The following is an 8,092-nucleotide window of genomic DNA, read 5'->3' as shown; positions in this document are numbered from 1 at the left end:
ACAAAATCATTTTTATTAATTTGAAAAAAGCTTTATAATTATTTAAAACTTTTAACAAAATCATTTTTATTATCAACTGAAAAAGCATTCACAACTGGCCAATAAAAGTTGTAATTTAACTTATTATAATGTGGGGCCCAAGAGAGGCGATCGGGCGCGGGGTCGGGTGTCGTCGGTTTCAAAATAGAACCCTATATAACATTTCTGGGAGAGCGCGCAATTTGTGGGAGATGACATTTGTTTTCCAATGCAGGAGATTGTTGTACAGGAGCTTGCTGTCGGAGCACGAGCTTTTACACGATGCCATGGCTTCTTAAGCACCCGAAACCACAAAACTGCCCAGTTTTCCCCTGTAAATTGCCAAACCCCACCCCAGATATTTGTTGTATACTTTGCTTTCCATACCATAAATCTTTGCTACATGCTTTGCTTTCCATGCTGCAACTGCTTTTAAGACAGTGCAGTTTTGTAACACATTTTCATTTTCAGGGTAGTTTGACGGGACATCCATCTCCTCTGGCAACGGGCAACCGATTTCCGTCTGGGGTTCCAGATATATCGCTGCGTTTTATTTACCACTAGGCTGCGTTTTATTTACCACTCGTCAGTCTCGGGGTCATTGCTGCATTTTCTCTTTGAAGTTGCCTTTCCATCTTGATCTTTACATGTTACCAGGTGAGCAGATTCTTTCGGACATGCATATCATCAATATTGACGATGCCCCTTCCACGCCATGAGGATTATTCTTTACTCTCTCTTTTTATTACCAGTGAATTTCACCCCTGCTTTTTTCTGCATTTCTAGGTGATGGGAATCTACTTTGTTAAACAACCGACCAGTGAATTTTGCCCCTGCATTTTCATCCTGCTACTTCGTATAATGGTGAGTACTTTAGATCAAATTTCTCTACCCTATGACTGATTATACATTATAGATTTGTTTCTGGAACAAGGTTTTGGTGTCATGGCATTTAATTTTTCTTCTGGGATTCTGTAACTGAGTCCAATTTAGAATTTCGATTTTCAGTTGATTGGTTTATCATTTATTTTTATGCCCATTTTCAGGTTGCTTTGACAGGACATCGAGTGAATCGGGGCAGGAGAAAAGGAAAGCGCACAGGTCAGAAAGGCAGGAGGACAGACCAACGTGACTTGGAAGGTGGAAGCGCCAGAGGTGAGTCAGGTCCATTCGAAATTCACCCTTGATAATTAACAGCTCATAAAAATGAAAGAGGCGTATTGATCGATAAATGAAACCCTGTTTGTGATTTCTATGGTTTATACCATCCTTGGCAACGTTCTTGCTGTTCATATTAGTTTTGGCATTGTCCTGGCTGCCCATACACACTATGTAAACGGATGATGAAATTCCTAAACTCTCCGTGTATGGAATGGTCCTTTAGTAATGTTAATGAATGGATGGGTTATTATGTCCTAGTGTGCTACTGCTTGGTTGACATTAATTTCCCTGGGGCAGAAAACTTACAGCCATTCTGCTGGCTAGTAATTTCTAACAGGTGAAATGTGAGAATATCTGGGATAGCTCTCATATCCCATAACATTGCAAAATAACTTTGGAACCCTTTGACTTCCATTAAGCATAGCTACTGCTTTGTTCTCTAGGGTTCTTAGCTAACCCGAGGGTGGAGGATTATACTCTGGAGTCCGTCAGTATCTAATGGGTGGAGGCCTACACTGGTTTCTCTTACTGATTAATCAGTTATAGTACCCTCTGGATTCCCAACATAGGGTGGAGGTACTGAAGCTGCAATTTCAGGGTGGAGACACTCTGTAATCCTTGAATCAGGTAAGGGTAGAGAAATTTCATCTCTGGAATCCCTTTAATGGCTGATGGGTGGAGGACCTGGTATAAGCTTACCTTTATAGGCAGGGTGGAGGTGGAAAAGGACCTCTGGAATCCCTGGTTTGGTCCTAAGCTAGGGGGTGGCAGCTGCTCTATTGGCAGACTGTCAATGGTTGGGAGGAGAATTAGGGACCTGATGCTATTACCAATCTAGGTCACTCGGAATTAAACACCTTAAAATCAGGGTTTTCCTACTGGGTTTAGTAGGGAGGTGGTCTAATCCTTGAGTGTGATAGGAAGAATACATCAAAATTATTTAAAGGTACATTGCTAGCTTTTGTGCATTGACTGTGACCTAATATAACTCTGTTCTGGGCAATTTGCAGTGCTGAGATTCTCTTACAATTGTTCTAGTAACACGTGTTCTTTCTAATGATTGTGCAATTATTAATCTCCTTGTATATAAGTCTACAGTGGAAAAGAAAAAGACTCATACTGAATCAATTACTGTGGTTATAACTTGGGCCTTTTCACATAAATAGCAAGAGAGAACTCGTGACAGCAAGTGATTCTTGCAACTTTGAATTATGAATTAACCCACTAGTATTGCACGGTCTCAATGTGTTAATAAGATCAACGAAAGAACACAAGCAATCTGCTATCGCACATAGGTAGTTGACAAGTATTGTTTCAAACTGCTGATATGAAAATGCTGTTACCTTTTAATACGTTGCTATTTCATGAACTGTCAGCAATAGCTGTAGCAATTGCATTATTATAAAAATGTTGTTATATCCTCTGTTTAAAACTCTTGTATATACAACTTCACTACAAGATTTTGGGTAACAATGCAAGTTGTTTTATTACTACTACAAACTGTTGGAATAAAACCCAATATGCTGTAAAGTTTAAGCCTGTAAGAATCCAGGGTATTACCTATATGGTGACTACTACTCAATGGTTGATGCTATGACATCTAGAGAAATATGAATAATTGCAAAGTTTATGTGCGTGCCTTTCATACTGATTGATGGATTTATGCACCAAAGTTACATTAGTGCTGGGATTTGATCTGCATGTCAAGGATGTGTAAGGCAATCCCTTTGACATATTTGATAGTATGCTATAGTTGTGTGAATGTTTCATGTATTGATGGTCTGTCTATTATTTTCCTCACTGTCATATGGTTCTAGCATGGTTAGATTTGCTTTAACAAGTTTACATATGATGGAGATCATTGTCTTCATTGCTCTAGCCTCCTTGGACATACGTTATACATATCACATGGAGGATGTCTCATCCTTGTTGAGCAGAGTTTTGGGAGATGTTTTCATGTGACAACACTGATTTTATTTTATGTATACTTGATTATATCCAATCAAGCTAATAAAAGGATATCCTTTATTTATCCATTCCTAGGTTAGATCTGGGGAATAAACTCCAATAATATTATTTTATTGATGGATGGAAGGTTTGAACGAAGAACGCTATAAAAGCAAGTCTACTCCATTTGTAATGGTTGTTGGAAGATTGAGTATTTGAGGTTTTGGTGCATTTTGTACTGTATCTGTCTTAGTTGTTGAATGGTTTGGTAATGTACCTTGGAGAATAAGGATGCTATCTACTGTTTATGCCTATTATATCTACATTTCGTTGTTTGCAGTAGATAGCATCCTTATTCTCCAAGGTACATTACCAAACCATTCAACAACTAAGACAGATACAGTACAAAATGCACCAAAACCTCAAATACTCAATCTTCCAACAACCATTACAAATGGAGTAGACTTGCTTTTATAGCGTTCTTGGTTCAAACCTTCCATCAATAAAATAATATTATTGGAGTTTATTCCCCAGATCTAACCTAGGAATGGATAAATAAAGGATATCCTTTTATTAGCTTGATTGGATATAATCAAGTATACATAAAATAAAATCAGTGTTGTCACATGAAAACATCTCCCAAAAACTCAGCTCAACAAGGATGAGAGTCTTTATCACTGAAAGGGTTCATGGGAATATATTTATCTTTCTCCTTGCTTGGTCGTATGCACATGTGATCATTTCTTGGTACATCTAGACTTCGTACTCTTTGAGCTTAACAGCAGTAGCAAACTTCTTTAATACATTTTCTGGACATTAGGACAGCAAGCATTACATTGGTTAAACTTGAAATTTGTAGCGTTGTCCATTAACCACAGAGCACCAATGGCACCTTACAGCCACACTTGTTTTAAGTTCATTCCTCAAATCTGGAAGACACCTAAGAAAATCTTATTCCCCATCTGTCCCTTGGTCTAATAATATACCTTACTGCAACTTAAGAAAAGTTATGCTTAATTATATGTAAATAAATTTGCTAAGTAAGCTGCATCACAGCATCCCTAGGAACAGATTTATACATCTTGATTTTATACATTATGTTGGAGTTGTTCCCCGAATTCACAAATTTATCCAGCTATAATACTTATGTAAAATCTGTGAAAGGGTTTTGTTACAATTATTTTATTTTTCTAGTCTAATTATTTATTAGTATTAATGGGATGGGGTTAAATGATTAAGGTGGGATATTACCATTTGCATACTAATTTATTAATGTAAATGAGTGATAAATAATCCTTTAGACCAGCCTCAAATTTAAATATAGTATGAAACTTTTGTGTATATGTAAGAAATTTACATATAATATGAAACTTTAGTGTATATTTAAGAGACATGTTCAATATAGTTTTGTTTTTTTTTGATTAAAAGTTATATTTAATTATTCTGAAAGTTTAAACATTTAGTAGTCTGTCTCAAATTATAGATGATGAATGAAAAGTTACACTAAAGAGTTAAATTATTAGTTGGTTCTTATATAGAAAATTAATTTGAAAAAATAATTTTATTTGACATGTTAATGCATTTTATTTACATATTTCTTTTGAATTCTTCATTCCCTATAAATTCTTGTAAAGATTTCATTATTGGACTTTGTTTTAAGTTGTAACTGTTGCAATAATTTTATTCCAAGATGACCAATATTCTAATTAAGTAGTGGAATCTCTTTTCAAGGTGATCAAAATGATGTTATGGATGTGAAAGGATGAATTCTTCTTGACAAATCTTTCGTGGGGCCTCATTTTATATTTTATTGTACATGTGGCAAAGCCACTTGCATTTTTTATTATTTTATATTTAATTACATAGTTCTAGAATTTAGACCAGGTCCAACAGATTTTATAAAAATATTATTTTAATGAAAAGGGAGTCCTTACCTCTATATAAAGGAAGGACTTCCGCATTTGTAAGTCATGGTTGGATGTCATGGTTGGATAGCAGGAGTATTCCTCCCCCGAGAGCTTAATGAAAATCTTTTTGGTGCCATTGGGGTTTTGTGTTTACTACGTTTCAATCTAGCATGCCTTCTTTTCTTCATTCCATTTGCAAAATTTTTAAGGTTTAAATCGTAATGGATTCAATGCCACTAGAAGGCGTAGTGAGATCGATCCATTGAGGGACAATGATAACGTGGAAGGGGGTGTCATAGACACATGTTTTGACATCTCCTTTGTTGGCCTGAAGTAGTCACCGAGCCTGTTTGCTAGGTAGACCTTTGGGGGTCCCCTTAGTCAATGCTTGGATTATTTTAAGCTATAATTGATCCTTGGTCTGAGGGAAATCCTATTGAGGATCCCTCTCTAGTGGGTTCTTGACCTTGTAGTTTACCTTGATGGCCGAGAAGCTACCCATCTCTTTGATACTAGTTCATGTCCATTATTCTGGACAATCGACCTAAGGAGGGTCATGCTTCTTGATATCCTCTCGTCCTAACATTCCTTTGATTCCATTGCCCTTGAATGTTAGCATTGGTCTTCACATCCCTCCATCACCCCTATTCCCCTTTATCTATTAAAAACCCAATTTATTCACTGAGGTTACTTGTGATATCACCTTCCAAATTGTTTATGCCACAATGAGTCTTAGGGGAGTCCCCCTCAAAGTTGGAGCAAAGTCGGCCTAAAGAAGCAAGGTAGGTTGTTGAGGTGACAGCGGGTGACCTACCAACGTTCCACATGGATTCTACAAATGTGGGTTGCAACTTTCTGTGAAAATTCCAAACTGGAACCCTATTGCAGCAATTGATATTATTTCTCCTAATTGTTAATTAATTAACAATTTATCTGCTACGACAAATATCGAAATAAATACACTGCAACCTTCACAAATAAAACTGTGGAAAAATAATGCGCTGGAAATTGAGAAATGCTAGCACACACACACAAAAATAACACAATTATTTTTGGACAAATGTCCTTGAAAAACCCAACTTGGGAAAACCAGTGCAACAACTGAGGGTTTTATTATTAAGCAGTTGTGAGAAATTTGGAGTACAATTGGATGCCGAAATCGGGCAATCCTACAAAGAAAAAAATATTGGCAAAATTCTAGTGAGGAATTTTCCTCACCCCACAGGCAATCTCCGACATGACTTGCCTTCAGAAATTCGGCCCTCTGACCCTCTGCGCAGCCTGCATGACGTCTAGCCTCAGACTGGTCTTTGATGAAGTCGTTCTGCTTTCTGCTGGCTGGAAAGATGCTTCTCTAGCTCTCCGGGACTCCTTCCCGACCTCTGGAACTGAAGACATCTCTCCCTCTCAGCAAATTGATCTTGCCTCTAGAGGCTATTGCACTGCCCATGCGTCACCCTCTCTGTGGCTCTTCTGCCTCTCTGCAAATGCACTCATTGGACCTGGAATGCCTCCTCTAGCCTCACTGTCTTTGCCTCTCTCTCACTGCTTCGATCTCTAGCTCTCTCTCCGGACCCTGACTGCTGCTGCTCTGGAAATTGATCTGCTCAGAAATTGAACTGCTAAAGTGCTATCTCCATCACCACATCGACCTCCTCTTATAATCGTCTGTTGGAGCACCAACGACCAAGATTAAAACATAATCGATGGCTAAGATAATCTCTGGATCGATCCGTGTGAGTTTCTAGATGATTCTTGTCTTGACTTAATTAATATTGATTAATTAACCATATTCCCTAAGTTTAGACTTAGGAAATATTTAAAAATTGGTTAATAATCTAATAAAGTCATTTCACAGATCTCATGTATTCTAGCCTCTCCACCAAATTTTGTGGCTAGAACACATCCGATGCTACAAAAACTAGCGCTCCCTCTTAGCGAGGAATGTGTTCTAGTGCTGCACTCCTTGCCTTAACACACTGTCTCTGTATTATCTCCTGTCATGCTGTCGATGTTTGGTTGCTGTTGCCCACCAACCACTACGCAACTTTGATATACGTTGCATTGTGCTGCTACTGAAATTGCCATACTGCAGCCAACACTGCATTTGCACTGCAACTCCTCTCATCTGTTGCTGCTGCAGCTGCAACTGCAACATCTGCAACTGAAAAGCATCCAAGATACTGAATCAACCGTGATCAGTATAATGCATCTGTCATCCGAGTCTCTGACTGCTACTAGCCTTTGCACTGTCCACTGAAGACTTTGTGCTGTTGTTGACTCTGCACTGTGCCAGCTACACTACTGCCAACTCTGCACTGTGCTCCTCAGCATCTGTCACTCTGGCATCCGACTGCATCTACTTCCACTGATCCATCCTGCTACAAAATATTGTGGGCCCCGTAGCAAAGGTATTGATTCAAGAGGTGGACCTCCTCAAGAATCCTGCCCATCTGTAGCACTCCGAGGCTACAAAACCAAGTCACCCCATTTGACTCTTGGGGGTATATCAATAAACATGGTGAAGTCTTCCTCTAGCCTGGAGGAAAGCCTATCGATCTCTGCAGAAGCTGCCTGCTGGTCTTGCTTCTCCTCCTTGCCCTTCTTCCTGAGAGGACACTGGGTACTTTAGTGACCAAGTTCACCACATCTGAAGCACTTGACCTTTGACAGGTCCTTCTTCTTCTTTCTTTGCTCCCCCTTGTCCCTGATTGTGACCCTTAGATGCGAGGGCCACATTCTCCTCCTCCTTCACCTGCTTTCATCCATTGCTGCTGCCACTGATGGAGCTCCTTAGAAGAGCTCGCCTCAATTCCTCTTGCTGCAAGGCAACCCACATCCTGTCCCACTCTAGCAACTTGTCTCTGCCCAATATGCTTTGGACAAAGACCTGCTAGTCCTTGGAGACACTATTGAGTGCCAACCGCACTAGCTCCGTGGGTTGAGGCGCTGCCCCAACAACTGACAACTGGTCTCGGACCTCCTAAATCATGGTAAGGAAGGGGTCTATGCCTTCCCCTTTCTGCATTTGGATGAGTCTCAGCTTCTCCTCTAGGTAC

At 39.3% G+C, this 8,092-nt stretch overlaps 1 long non-coding RNA gene across 2 annotated transcripts in view; it reads left to right on the top strand.

The window, feature by feature from the left end:
• Window positions 1–232: 232 nt before the first annotated feature.
• Window positions 233–8,092, top strand: part of LOC149155451 (uncharacterized) — a 36,303-nt gene continuing 28,443 nt past the window's right edge. The window contains exons 1-4 of one of the 2 annotated variants that reach the window (XR_016263643.1): window positions 233–352; window positions 490–675; window positions 805–882; window positions 1,065–1,173. This is a non-coding gene — a long non-coding RNA (uncharacterized LOC149155451). Of the gene's footprint in view, window positions 353–489; window positions 676–782; window positions 883–1,064; window positions 1,174–8,092 lie in introns of those variants that run through there. The other variant, XR_016263644.1, reaches the window with a different exon arrangement.

The sequence above is a fragment of the Pinus tabuliformis genome, chromosome 9, assembly GCF_031772625.1.
Source record: "Pinus tabuliformis cultivar Carrire ecotype Pingquan chromosome 9, CPIR1, whole genome shotgun sequence".
Lineage (NCBI taxonomy): Eukaryota > Viridiplantae > Streptophyta > Pinopsida > Pinales > Pinaceae > Pinus > Pinus tabuliformis.
Note: the sequence above shows the minus strand (reverse complement) of the source record. Positions and strands in the feature narration are given on the sequence as shown.